The sequence below is a fragment of the Heloderma suspectum genome, chromosome 2 (assembly GCF_057233095.1).
Source record: "Heloderma suspectum isolate Gila_16-S chromosome 2, 16-S_ref, whole genome shotgun sequence".
Lineage (NCBI taxonomy): Eukaryota > Metazoa > Chordata > Lepidosauria > Squamata > Helodermatidae > Heloderma > Heloderma suspectum.
In genome coordinates, this window is record NC_139459.1 from 223,251,094 (window position 1) to 223,265,722 (window position 14,629).

Consider the following 14,629-nt stretch of genomic DNA (forward strand, 5'->3'; position numbering starts at 1 on the left):
ATAAAATGTTTGTAATAAATAAAAATAAAATATTTAATATCCCTCCACCCGCCCTAGTGGTTGCACTTGTATTTGCTATAAGCCTGCTCGAAATGTGTTAATAATCAGCAGTGCATGTATTCTACATAAGCCTTGAAAATGTATAAAACATGGTATTGGGGTGTGATATTCTGTTTCCTGAGAATCTCAGCTCTTTGTCTCTAGTCCTTACACATTTGAAGATTATTTGTTTGGCAAGCATGGGAAATGCCTGTTCAGATCTTAGACGTTGGGTGTGTATGTATGCTTTGCTGATGGTGCTTTCCAGTGCTTGGCGGGGCGGGGGGGGAGAGCGAGACTGTCAGTGCTTTCCTCACAATTAGCAGAAACAGAATATGCAGTGCAAACATTTTAAAAATTGTTTCATTTACATGATTTGTGAAGGCCCCAGCATTCAGTTTTTTGTTGTATAAATCTTTGGGGGTCCCCCCCATAAGGCTGACTAGACCCCTGCTAATGATTTCTTAACAATAGTTAAACTAGAATTTTTAAAGGGGAATTTTACTGCTATTTTTCCTTCATGACCACATCCAGTTCTGTTTTGGACTCATTTACATTAGTTTGAATTTAATTCAGGCGTTTCTCTTTCTCTTTTTTGCTCACACATGAAGTGGAGCCCCCCACCCCCCACCCACACCGACTCTCCTCCCAGTTTCTGAAAAGCCTCAGGCTTGGAAAACCTTGCATGAGTTGTTTGCAAGGACACTGTATTCTACTAGAGCCATCACAATGAGGTGACTCACAAAAGGTCAGTTATTACCCCACAGCCATGGATGATTTATTGTATGCTTTTTATGTACCTTTGGAGAAAGTGTATATATTTAGCAGATAGCACAGTTACAAGGATTCAATCTGAATTTTGTTATGGAGTGCTCCCCTCCCCCAAGACAAACCCACCCAACCTCTGTCTCTTCTCAGAACTTACACAACAATTCCAAACCTCTGAATTTCTATCTGGGTTCTTTACACGTTTTCATTTATCAACCAGTAAAAAGCTGAGAGGAATCCAGCCATTGGCCACCTAGGCTGCAATCCTATACAGAATTACTTGAGAGTACGCTCCATTGAACTAAATGGAGCTTCCTTCTGAGTAAGCATTTATTTATTTATTTATTTAAATAGCTGAAGCTCTCTGGGCAGTTCACAACAATTAAAACCAAAGAGCACACAATATAAAATATATAAAACATTAAAACCACAGTATAACAATACAACCAGAATAAAACCAGAATAAAACCTAGCAGCAGTGCAGTGATTTAAAATACAGATTTAAAACAGCAAAGCTAAAAGTCTAGAAAGCTAAAATGCTAAAATGCCTGGGAAAATAAAAAGATCTTCACCTGGCATGGGAAAGAATACAATGTAGGTGCCCGGCGAACCTCACTAGGGAGCTCATTCCACAGCCGGGGTGCCACAGCAAAAAAAGCCCTCCTCCTAGTAGCCACCCGCCTCACTTCCTTTGGCCAGGGCTCATGGAGAAGGGCTGCTGAGGATGATCTTAAGATTCGGGCAGGCACATATGGGAGGAGGCGATCCTTCAGATAATCAGATAATGCTTTGGGTTGTATGACTAAGGATCACTGACAGTAGAATTCAAGACAGGGAAGGATTAGTTCTTCCCATAGATAACTTCTAAAAAATAATGCCAAAACTAGGTTTTGACAAACACCCCCCCCCCCCCGCCATCCAGTTCCTGTCATCTGGTCACATGACAGAAAAGACAGAGTTTTGTTGGTGCTGGTAAGAGAAGCAGATGGTGGGTGCTTCCATGCTAGCTGTTTTGTCTGGAATTGCATTCCTTATTCGCTCACTGTTTACAGAGGAACTACATGACTGTTTCCAAACCACTATATTCCGCTCTGTGCTGTGTGCTGTGCTGTCCCCCCATCCCCCGCCCTGGACCTGATTTGTGGTGATGTTCTTTTTGTTAAAACAAAACAAAAACACAGTTATCCAGACTGAACAGGCAAAGCACTATTGAGTCCTTAAAGGGGGTGCCAGGAGGCAGGGGCAGTGAAGCTGTAGCTCAGTGGCAGAGCAAATGCTTTGCATGCAGAGGGTCCCAGGTTCAATCCTTGGCATCACTTCTATCTGAAACCCTGGAGAGCCGCTGCTAGTTAGTGCAGTAGACCATACCAACCCTAAAAGACAGCTTCCTAAAAGGGTCCTGTGCCTATAATTGAAATGGTCCTTTTGCAGATCCTGCCCATTTTACTGCTTTCTGTGAATCACAGCTGCAGGGTTTTGGATAAATTGTATCCTGAATAGTCTCTTGTATTTTACTCTTCTTCACCATTCATTCATTCAGTCAGTCATTATTACATTTCTATCCCGCCTTTTTTTCTCTTGCAATGAATCCAAGTTGGTGTATATGATCCTCCTTCCCTCCTTGTTTATCCTTGCAACAACCCTGTGGGGTTGTTCAGCCTGAGAGTCAGTGACTGGCCCAAAGTCACCCCATAAGCTTCATGGCCAAGTGGGGAATAGAACCTGGATCTCCGGAGTCCCAGCCCAACACTCTAAACCACTACACCACACTGGCTTTCTTATCAGTTATTGGGAGAATAATTCATTTCCCCCCCTTCTCAACATTACTAGTTACAGACTTAGTAAAAACAAGGCCTAAAAATACTGGCTTGTATTTTTACAAGTGCCCTGTACATGAGTGGAAAACATGACTGCTGATGCATAGGTGAGTTTCCCCCCTCCCAATTTCTACCAACTGTTCTTCCATATTGTATTGCACTTCATCTTGGAGGGGACCTGTAGCTCTCAGGAACAGCTATTCAGGGTGGGGGAATGCAACAGGCTGCAGCAGAAAGAGGGCCTGGTGCATATATGGAACATCCTTGGATCCAAGCTATTGAATTTAGCAACTTAACATGATTCTCTTAAAACAAATAAGATGGTATTGCTCAAAATTTGATTTCAAAATTCAAATCTGAAACTGCTCCGAATTAAAAGTAACAACAACCCATGAATGTGACATTTTTTTCTTTGCTTATTTTGCCAAATCTCAAATTTGTGCAAAATTCCATTTTGGCTTTAATTTCTACAACTGGCACGTCATTAAAGATCAAACCTACCTCTGTGCTTTCCTTCCTGTGTCGCTCTCCCACTTCACTAATCCTATGACTTGGTGAATAATGGCCCTCAGTTCAATTCTGCATCCATTCAGAAGCGGTGGCATAGAATGCTTGTCAGCTCAGCAAGATGGCGATACGGGGTGGGCTTGCCAAACTTGCTGCGAACACACGGTCTTCCTGATTAATAATTTCCCTGAGTCAAGTTTGGGTCTTGGACCCATGCCAGCGTTGGTCTGCGTAAACCTTGGGCAATGGTGCATTGACGTTGGAAGGTGAAGTCAGAATGCTGGCAGCTGAACCTATTTGGCCAATGCTCCATCTCTATCTTTTGATCTTCCCAGGATTCATTGTTTTAAAAGGGAATGGATGAGTGAAGACAGTGACCAAGCAAAAGTGGTGCGAGAAAAGGCAAGTTTGGTGTTAATACATGGTTAAGAAACAGACTGAAGACACAGAGAGCAAGTATCATAAATGCCATTTTATACATTATGGCACAACTGCATTTGGAATACTGTGTACAATTCTAGTTGCCCAATGTCAAAAAGGATATTGCAGCACTGGAGAAGGTACAGAAAAAGGTGACTGAAATGACCAAGGGGTTGGAGCACCTCTCGTATGTAAAAAGGCTGACAAGGCTAGTGTTTTGTGTGTGTGTGTGTGTGTGTGTGTGTGTGTGTTTGCTTTTTAGTTGTGGGAGGAGAGAGGACAAAGAGGAGGCTATGATAGAAATTTTTAAAACAAATAATCAGAAAATACTACAAACGTTGACAGTTGGCTGAAAGTCAAGTGTGTTCCAAGGACACTTGAGGACAGGGTACCATGCACAATAATGAAGGGTGGCATAGAAATCCTGGGACAAATTAAGCCTCCTGTTTCCTTTGTTAAGGAAATATCTAAGGCAGGTTAGATTGAACAGTCAGAAATTTATTAAATAAAGCACATCATAGCAGAACGAGAGGCACACGACACTGTGTCGCACCTAAGAAAGAAAGAAAGAAAACAGCATGCATTTATACAAACTAAAAGTTGGAAAACAAAGAAAATACACTATGCATGCTCAAGAGCTAATTTAACTCAACAACAGTCTTATCAGCACAGCTGCCTGCTTATCTTCAGGGATGGCTCCTTTGGTGGATAGGAATTATAATGAGCAAGTTACACTACCTTCTCATGGTCAGATACACACACTCTCTCTCTCTATCCCACCAGGCACCTCGCCTGAACCAAACTACTTACAAGGCCTAGTCAGGCCTACCTTCACACCCTTGCCAGGTACCTGCCAAGGGGGAATGCTAGCAGGGAGGAAGCTGGAACCAGCACTTTCCTTTTTTGACCCTTAGGAGATGGGGGGAATCAGCTCAAGCATCCAGTCAGAGCCCACAGAAGCCTTGAGTTGGCTGCCTAGATAGATTTCTCCAAGCAAACCCTGAAATAAGGAGACAAGACACAGAAAGGTTGGGTAAACTCGGGCCACATGTTTATTATATACATCAATCAGTGATCTGCAATGGTGGAGACAGTGCAGGATCCTGCCCTCTTAAAGGGCGAGCATACCCAGCCCTAGGCCAGAGGCAGCAGATACACTGCCCCCGTCCCCTGGCACCCACCAATTCTAGGTGGGTGATTCACTCAAATGAGCCCCAACAGGGAGTCCTTCCCCATTCCGAGCCCCAAGACCCTACGTGGCAGGTACCAGGCATGCCCTTTTCAGCTTCAATGCACCTCCAGATGCTCACGGGTGTTCCCTACCCCTTTCCCTGCCCGCACTGCCTGCCTACTGTGACCAATTCACCTAGTTAGGCGCTGCCACCTCTAACAGTCAATCGCACCCTTAGCTGATATCACAGAGTAGGCAAAAAAATCTAAGGCCCCCCAGCCAATCAGGCTTTAGATAAAAATTCCTACTCGGCCCCTCCTGTCGACCAGCATAGCCTGCACGACCTCCAGCATTAGAGTGGGTGGGTGCTGACAAAGAAAATGCAAGAGGATGGGGAAAGGTGCGGAGCTGGCTTATAAGCCCCAGCCCCGCCCTTTCACGTGGCGCGCCCCACCCCACACTCACCTCCTGCAGGGGCTGGCCACAAATGCTGCCCCACCCACGACCGCTGCGTGGTCAAGTAGCAGGCATAGCGCTATGCTCACTGCACTTCTCCACGTGGTGCAAAGATCCAGGGGCACAGCACTTCCCAGCTCCCCTTGGAAGGAAGCCACTGGAGGCTCATTGGCGTTTTGTAACATCTGCATTCCTATGCAAATACACTTCCGCTGTCCCCGAGGGTCTGTCCTTGCAACAACCAGGAAGTGGAATCTGGCATGTGTTCTTTTTGTTCTGTAAAGTTTTATGCTGGAGCTCCTCAGTGAATTATTGCCCCCTTACTGGTCACAGGAAGGTCAGCTCAGTTTTATGTTAAGTACTTGCTGACAGATGGGTGTTGTAAGCAGTGATCAAATTTTTGTCAGTGGCAGTGAGAACACGGAAGCAATTAACTATCTGACTCTGGAAGGACATTTAGTGTGGGGGGATGAGGGGATGCGGTTTTCTATTTTGTATATATGCATATCTGAGGTGATGGATCCTATGTTGCTATACTTGATGTATTGTTTGGTTTGGTTTTATTCCTGGTCTGTTGACTGTAATAAATAAATGGATGGATGGAAGTATGCAACTTGAGCGTAGGTAGAGGTGCAACTTAAACACTCCAACACAGCCAAAGTCTTCCACATCAGACCAGATCTCAAAGGAGATAGTCACCACACTAAGAAGCTTTTATGAAGCTCAAGCTAAGCTCTGTCTTTTCCTCTCCAAAATCCGCTTCTGCCTTCACAGACATCTGGATTACAACATCCCTAGCTAGGGCGCTGGGGGAGGCGGGATTCACCCTCTTTATTGATGGCTCCTCTGATTCAAAATATTCCTCAAAATATTCCTATAGCTAAGAAGTGGTTGGCTAACCATTTAGTGTCCATGCCAACATATAGTTTGAATGTCATGGGTCATCGGGGGGGGGGGGGCAAACAAGCCTACTCACAGAAATCTGATAAGAAACCACAACAATACTGCACAGCATGATGCAACAGAACACTCTATCTCATACCAATGCAAAAATAGATGATTTGGAAAAGCGCCAGTTTTCAGAAGCTGTGTCCTAATTACAGCAAGTGACTCCTTAATGAGAATTTTTGTGGCTCTTGCCATGCTGTAAGCAAAGTACAGTTCCTTAATCTGAGCATATTTTCACAAAAATCTGCTAGATTTCCAAAGAATGCATTGTTCAGGCTGCCAGAAAAGGTTTCCTTGAAACGTGACATTTAAATACTTGAGAAATCCAGATGTTTCTCTTCTTCAGAATCAGTGGTGAGCGTGGGGAAGCATTAAACATTGTTACGAATCCTGAACTACTTTCTAGAGTATATGTTATGTTATACAAAAAGAGTATCTTCCTTTTCAAACTCTGCCCGTCTTTCCATTCTCAAACTGACCTTTTGAACATGGCACATCCAGTTAGGAATAATGTAAGTGGATCAGGCAAAGAAAGATACATCCCTGGTGTAAGTAATGGCTGGGCTTACTGGTGATAATAAATATAAATAGAACAGAATCCAATAATATTATTTTTATCGATGTAGTTAAAAAGTATATACATAAAAACCAATAAGAAAGAATAGACTGTTATTGTGCTGTAAAGAAACACACATCAAACCAATACCAGAGAATACAATGCTGTTGTACTATGAAGGCCTACCTATCACTGCCTTGTTGTGGCGAAGGGGCTTGCGTAACTCAGTGAAGCCATAAGCTATGCCGTGCAGGGCCACCCAAGACAGACAGGTCATGGTGGAGAGTTCTGACAAAATGTGGTCCACTGGAGAAGGAAATGGCGACCCACTCCAGTATTCCTGCCAAGAAAACCCCATGGAAAGTATCACAAGGCTAAAAGAGATGACGCCGGAAGATGAGCCCCTCAGGTCGGAAGGTGTCCAATATACTACTGGGGAAGAGCAGAGGGAATTTCCAAGTAGCGCCAGAAAGAGTGAAGCGGCTGGGCCAAAGCCGAAAGGACCCTCAGCTGTGGATGTGTCGTGGTGAAAAGAAAATCTGATGCTGTAAAGAACAATATTGTTTAGGAATCTGGAATGTAAGATCAATGATGAGATGGCAAGATTGAACATTGACATCTTGGGAATCAGTGAACTAAAATGGACAAGCATGGGCAAATTTAATTCAGGTGACCATCATATCTACTACTGTGGGCAAGAATCCCTTAGAAGAAATGGAGTAGCACTCATAGTCAATAAAAGGGTGGGAAAAGCAGTACTGGGGTACAATCTCAAAAACGATAGAATGATCTCAGTACGAATCCAAGGCAAACCATTCAACATCACAGTAATTCAAGTCTATGCCCCAACCACTGAGGCCAAAGAAGCTGAGGTTGATCGGTTCTATGAAGACCTACAACACCTTCTAGAACTAACACCAAAAAAAGATGCCCTCTTCATCATAGGGGATTGGAATGCTAAAGTAGGAAGTCAAGAAATCACGGGGATAGCAGGCAAGCATGGCCTTGGTGTACAAAATGAAGCAGGACAAAGGCTAATAGAGTTTTGCCAAGAGAACACGCTGATCAGAGCAAACACACTTTTCCAACAGCACAAGAGGCGACTCTACACATGGACATCACCAGATGGTCAATATCGAAATCAGATTGATTATGTCCTTTGCAGCCAAAGATGGAGAAGCTCTATACAGTCAGTAAAAACAAGACCTGGAGCTGACTGTGGCTCAGATCATGAGCTTCTTATGGCAAAATTTCGGCTTAAATTGAAGAACGTAGGGAAAACCACTAAACCATTCAGGTATGACCTAAATCATATCCCTTATGAATATACAGTGGAGGTGAGGAATAGATTTAAGGGATTAGATCTGATAGACAGAGTGCCTGAGGAACTATGGACGGAGGTCCATACCATTGTTCAGGAGGCAGCAACTCAATCCATCCCAAAGAAAAAGAAATGCAAGAAAGCAAAGTGGCTGTCTGATGAGGCTTTACAAGTAGCTGAGGAAAGAAGGGAAGCGAAAAGCAAGGGAGAAAGGGGAAGTTGCAGAGTTCCAGAGAATAGCAAGGAGAGAAAAGAAGGCCTTCTTAAATGAACAATGCAAAGAAATCGAGGAAAACAACAGAATGGGAAAGACTAGAGATCTTTTCAAGAAAATCGGAGATCTCAAGGGAACGTTTTGTGCAAAGACGGGCATGATAAAGGACAAAGAAGGCAGGGACCTAACAGAAGCAGATGAGATTAAGAAGAGGTGGAAAGAATACACAGAAGAACTATACAGGAAAGATCTTAATGTCCCTGATAGCCATGTTAGTGCGGTCACTGAACTTGAGCCGGACATCCTAGAGAGTGAAGTCAAGTGGGCCTTAGGAAGCATTACTAACAACAAAGGTAGCGGAGATGACAGTATTCCAGCTGAGCTATTTAAAATCCTAAAAGATGATGCTGTTAAAGTGCTGCACTCAATATGCCAACACATTTGGAACACTCAACAGTGGCCACAAGAATGGAAAAGGTCAGTTTACATTCCAATTCCAAAGAAGGGCAATGCCAAAGAGTGTTCAAACTACTGTACAATTGCGCTCATTTCACATGCCAGCAAGGTTATGCTCAAAATTCTACAAGCTAGGCTTCAGCAGTATGTGAACTGAGAACTACCGGAAGTACAAGCGGGATTTCGAAGAGGCAGAGGAACTAGAGATCAAATCGCCAACATTCGCTGGATCATGGAGAAAGCAAGAGAATTCCAGAAAAACGTCTATTTCTGCTTCATTGACTACGCTAAAGCCTTTGATTGTGTGGATCACAACAAACTGTGGCAAATTCTTAAAGAGATGGGAGTCCCAGACACCTTACCTGTCTCCTGAGAAACCTGTACAAGGGCCAAGAAGCAACAGTAAGAACTGGACATGGAACAACCGATTGGTTCAAAATTGGGAAAGCAGTACAACAAGGCTGTATATTGTTGCCCTGCTTATTTAACTTATATGCAGAGTACATCATGAGAAACACCAGGTTGGATGAATCACAGGTCGGAATTAAGATTGCCAGGAGAATGATCAACAACCTCAGATACACAGACGATACCACCCTAATGGCAGAAAGCGAAGAGGATCTAAAGAGCCTCTTGTTGAGGATGAAAGTGGAGGGTGCAAAAGCTGGTTTGAAACACAACCAACTTTTTAAGTGTTCGTTAAAAAACGAAGATCATGGCATCTGGCCCCATCACTTCCTGGCATATAGAAGGGGAAGAAATGGAAGCAGTGACAGATTTTGTTTTCTTGGGCTCCAAGAACACCGCAGACGGTGACCGTAGCCATGAAATTAAAAGACACTTGCTCCTTGGGAGGAAAGCTATGGCAAACCTAGACAGCATAGTAACAACCAGAGACATCACCTTGCCGACAAAGGTCCGTATAATCAAAGCTATGGTTTTCCCAGTAGCAACATATGGCTGTGAGAGCTGGACTATAAGGAAGGCTGAGCACCGAAGAACTGATGCGTTTGAACTGTGGTGCTGGAGAAGACTCTTACTAGTCCCCTGGACTGCAAGGAGGTCAATTCAGTCAATCCTAAAGGAAATCAACCCTGAGTGCTCATTGGAAGGACAGATACTGAAACTGAAGCTCCAATATTTTGGCCACCTAATGCGAAGAGAAAACTCCCTGGAAAAGACCCTGATGCTGGGAAAGATTGAAGGCAAAAGGAGAAGGGGACGGCAGAGGATGAGATGGCTAGATAGCATCACCGATGCAGTGAATATGAACTTGAGCACACTCCGGGAGAGAGTGGAGGACAGGAAGTCCTGGCGTGCTATGGTCCATGGGGTCACAAAGAGTCGGACATGACTTAACGACTGAATAAAAACAAAATATCAAAAATAAACAATACAAAATAAACCAAATGCGTTTCGACATAGATTTCCTCAGTGGTCTAGTAAAAGGGCCACAGTCTAGTAAATAATAATACAGCGCAAACCTATACCTGTGTACTCAGAAGTAAATCCCATTGAGTTCAATGGGGCTTACTTCCAGGTAAGTACAGATAAGAATGCAGTCATGAGTGCTTAAAATAGAACCACATAATATTTTTGGGGCAGCAGGTTTTTATAAATTATTTTTAATACAAGAACTTAGAAGAACTGTTAAGTGGCCACAGTTCCAACTTGGGGAAAATATTCTTACTCCTCTCTCAAACAGGTGTCTGCAGCAACACTTCCTTGCATCATCTAAAAAGGAAAAAGTATGCTTTTTAAATTCGTATGTAAATTAATGTAGATTTCACTGATCAACGAAAACGGAAACAGGATGGGCAGCCTTTTCAGTCGGGCAGACCTACAACTCCCAGCAGGGTTAGCTGCTGCTCATGCCCACCCCTACATACACCCACCCACACAGGATGGAGGGAGAGATGGGACTGGCTGCTTCGAGGTTGCTAAGGTGGTGGGGGGTAAACAGCCCCCTCCATCCAGTACTTCCACTATTAGTGGCAGAGAAGCAACACGCTCAGAGACTAAAACCTTACCCCCCCCCCACCACCACTCCAACTACCCTGATTGCGATCGCTGGCAATTGGGATCACTGGCAATTACCCAGTACATCTGATTTCAGTACATTTCACTCTACCTGCTGTGGTTTCCCCATTGTGTTGGCTTCAGTCCTGGAATGGTATGACACCTCAGCTTAGAGCTGCAATAGCTGAGCATGCCAGTGTCTTTCCTTAAGTGATTACACCTGCATGGCCTTGACCAAGGTATATGCTTGCCAGTCAAATGTGAGCAAAACATATTCTGGTAAAACTGCAAGTTCCGGATCTTCATCACAGCATTCTTTGAACAGTTAAAAGAATCCACTCCTTCCAGAATAACTCGTGGGAGCTAATCATGCCCCAAATCACAACTGTTCACAAGGTAAGTTTCTATATTATCACAGGGTGGGGTGGTATTTTGCTTGTGTTACGCCCTATGTGTGCAAATTCATGGGGTCAGTTCTGTCACCATGCAATGCTGCACAGCCCAAGTATTCCTGCAGACAGATCTGTGTGTGTGTGTGTGGGGGGGGGGGGGGATGTCTCCTAAGCAGCACTTTCCACAGTTGTGAGGCCACATTTGTATATCTGAATCTTTTTTAAAATTATTCCTTGTTATAGGCCACGGTACCACTGGCTGTTGCAGAAGACTCTGGAGTGTCTTCTGCAAGCACACTTGTTTTTGCAGTGCACCCCTAGAACATTCCCAACAGCCCACAGTCTTTGCGCTTTGCAGGGGAAGATTGAACCCGGAGTTCGACAAGCTGCCTTTCAGGCAGATTGTCCATAATCTCTTACTGATCTTGCAATTAAGCAGCTCCTGTTAGGCTTCTAGTCAATTCCAGGGTTCCTAGGAATGCAAATTAAAAACACAATGCTCTATTTTAAGCACTAACATCTACTTTATTACCCAAGAAACCAAATGTAAACAGCCTGCATGTTTTTACGGAAAATATTTTTCTGTATTTATGTTACTGTGGAGTCATTTATTTTAGCGTCACAGGAGCGGATGTCTGAATGACTAAGCAGTGGGTGAGTTGAGCTTTTTATTTATTATAAAATGAAGCATTAATTAACCAATTTCTTTTTCAATACCCAACTGGGGTGTCAGGAGCACCCTAGCTGCCTCTTGCAGTCCCTTCCAATAGCCAACTCAGGACACAGACGACAAAGATTCTTTCCAAGGCTTTATTCCTTTATGATTCTTTCAGATACTAATCACTAGCGACAAAGCAAAGAACAGCACTGGGGAAAGATAGCAGAGTAGCCTAAGCTCCAGGTAAGGCAGTTGGTCCCCGTTTGAAGGGGAACCACGGGAAGACCCTGAACTTATGGGCTATGGAGAGATCCTCCCTCTTTCCCTGGGGTCCTCGGGATGCGACCATTGTTTGCACGCCAAACAAGCACTACACCGCCTTTCGGTGCCCTCCACCTGTCGTCGCTCCCTGCGTCTGCACCGAGCATCCAGCAAGCCCCCCTCCAGCACTCTCTCACTGCCAGGGTCACTATCTATCCCAGGAATGCTGGCAAGAGGAATCTCTGCCAGCTGCTGTGCTTGTGAGAGATGAGCGAGCTCCTCTCCCACGGATTGCTGTTCCTCCTCAGAATCAGAACTGCTCTGGGGCTCTATGGGCTCAGTTTCCACCCTGACATGGGGATTTAAGAGTTGAAGTCTAGATGGTACATACACTTTGAAGTCAAACCACAATAAAGATTTTCCAGACACAAGGTATACAGTTTATTAGTGATCCTGGGAATGGAGTCTGGCATGAGTTATGTAGAACCAAACCAAAAAAGGAGGTATCTCCCAAATGTGCTGTATGTGATATACAATATGCCTGTATACATATGCCTGTTTTCTTTTGGACGTACCTCTTATTTACTAGACCGTGGCCCTTTTACAAGACCACTGAGGAAATCTGTATGTCGAAATGCATTTGATTTATTTTGTATTGGTTATTTTTGATATTTTGTTTTTATTCAGTCGTTAAGTCATGTCCGACTCTTCATGACCCCATGGACCATAGCATGCCAGGCCTTCCTGTCCTGCACACTCTCCCAGAGTGTGCTCAGGTTCATATTCATTGCATCGGTGATGCTATCTAGCCATCTCATCCTCTGCCGTCCCCTTCTCCTTTTGCCTTCAGTCTTTCCCAGCATCAGGGTCTTTTCCAGAGAGTTTTCTCTTCGCATTAGGTGACCAAAATATTTGAGCCTCAGCTTCAGTATCTGTCCTTCCAGTGAGCACTCAGGGTTGATTTCCTTTAGGACTGAATTGAAGGGATTACAGCATAGTAAGAAGCAGAGACATCACCTTGCCGACAAAGGTCCGTCTAATCAAAGCTATGGTTTTCCCAGTAGTAATGTATGGCTGTGAGAGCTGGATTATAAGGAAGGCTGAGCGCCGAAGAATTGATGCTTTCGAACTGTGGTGCTGGAGAAGACTCTTACGAGTGCCCTGGACTGCAAGGAGGTCCAATCAGTCCATCCTAAAGGAAATCAACCCTGAGTGCTCATTGGAAGGACAGATAATGAAGCTGAAGCTCCAATATTTTGGCCACCTAATGCGAAGAGAAAACTCCCTGGAAAAGACCCTGATGCTGGGAAAGACTGAAGGCAAAAGGAGAAGGGGACGGCAGAGGATGAGATGGCTAGATAGCATCACGGATGCAATGAATGTGAGCCTGAGCACACTCCGGGAGAGTGCGCAGGACAGGAAAGCCTGGCGTGCTATGGTCCATGGGGTCACGAAGAGTCGGACACGACTGAACGACTAACAACAACAACAAAGTGTGCGTGTGTAGGACAAACGGCTGAATTCCACGGGAAACTGAGTGGGACTTACTTCCGAGTAACAGACATAGGATCGAGCTATTAGTGCTCTTCCCAAATTAAGCTCAAGCTTTGCTAATGTAGTCTTTGTTTAGCTTTACTTGTACGATACCTTCTATAGTGAAACCTGAATCGAACTAATTCAGCTTCTGGTTTTGGGGGGTAATTTTAGGGCGCAATCCTATGCCGGTTTGGGCAAAAAAGTCCCACGACTCCCAGCACGCCCTAACCAGGTGGCTGGGGCATGCTGGGGGTTGTGGGACTCTTTTTTGTCCAAACACGCATAGGATCGCGCCCTTCACTTGTAAGGCTGCCGCGCCTGCTGATCCCCCTTGTCCTGAAGAACGCGAAGACGCCTCTGGCGCCCCTGGACGCGCCTCAAAACAGCGTTGGCGCCTAACACCGGGCAGCACCACGCAACTCCCCCGACGCTGCCTTAAGCCGAAGGACGCGCGCTCGCGTTCTGCACCTCAAACGCCATTCCAACGACTAAAGAAACCTCCCCGTGTGCTGAGCAAAGACGTCGTCCCGCCTTTGCGTCTCCCGTCTGCGGAAGCGAGCTCGGAGCCGGTCCCAGAGGAGCATGCGCAGAGCGCGCGCGCGCACGTGCCCTCCCCCTTCCCTCCGAGCGGGGGAGGGGGCGAGTTGCCGCTCCTCGTAGTGCGCAGGCGCACGGGTCGGCAGGCGGCTGGGGCCCTCCTCCGGCCTGTCAGTGGTTAACAGCGAGGCAGCCTGTCGCCGCGCTCAGTTCCCTCCTCTGCCCCCCGCCCCGGAACCGGCGCGGGCAGCAGCACCGCAAGGAGGGGCGCCGGCACCACCAGCACCAGCGGCCGAGCGGGGAGCCGACATGAGGCAAGAGGCAGCCGGCCTTGGCGACAGGAGGTGGGCAAGCGGCGCTCCCGGCGTCTCCCCGCTCCCCTCCTCTGCGTCCTCGCCCGCCGGGACACTCGTTCCTCCCCTGCCGGCACCCTCTCCCTCGCCCCTGCCCCCGGCCACAGGGCGCTTCGCGCGCTCTTCCCCGGCCCCCACCCCTCGTTCTCCTCCCCCCCCGGCGCCGACCCTTCCCCTCCTCTTCTGCCCTTGTGATGGTC

At 45.8% G+C, this 14,629-nt stretch overlaps 1 protein-coding gene across 4 annotated transcripts in view; it reads left to right on the forward strand.

Moving 5' to 3' along the window:
- The window catches only part of SEC14L1 (SEC14 like lipid binding 1), a 104,728-nt gene that overhangs the window by 26,578 nt on the left and 63,521 nt on the right, over positions 1 to 14,629 (forward strand). The window contains exon 1 of one of the 4 annotated variants that reach the window (XM_084838229.1): positions 14,310 to 14,420. The exons of the other annotated variants lie outside the window; for them this stretch is intronic. The gene's annotated coding sequence lies outside the window, so the exon portion shown is untranslated. Of the gene's footprint in view, positions 1 to 14,309; positions 14,421 to 14,629 lie in introns of those variants that run through there. 4 annotated transcript variants of the gene reach the window in all.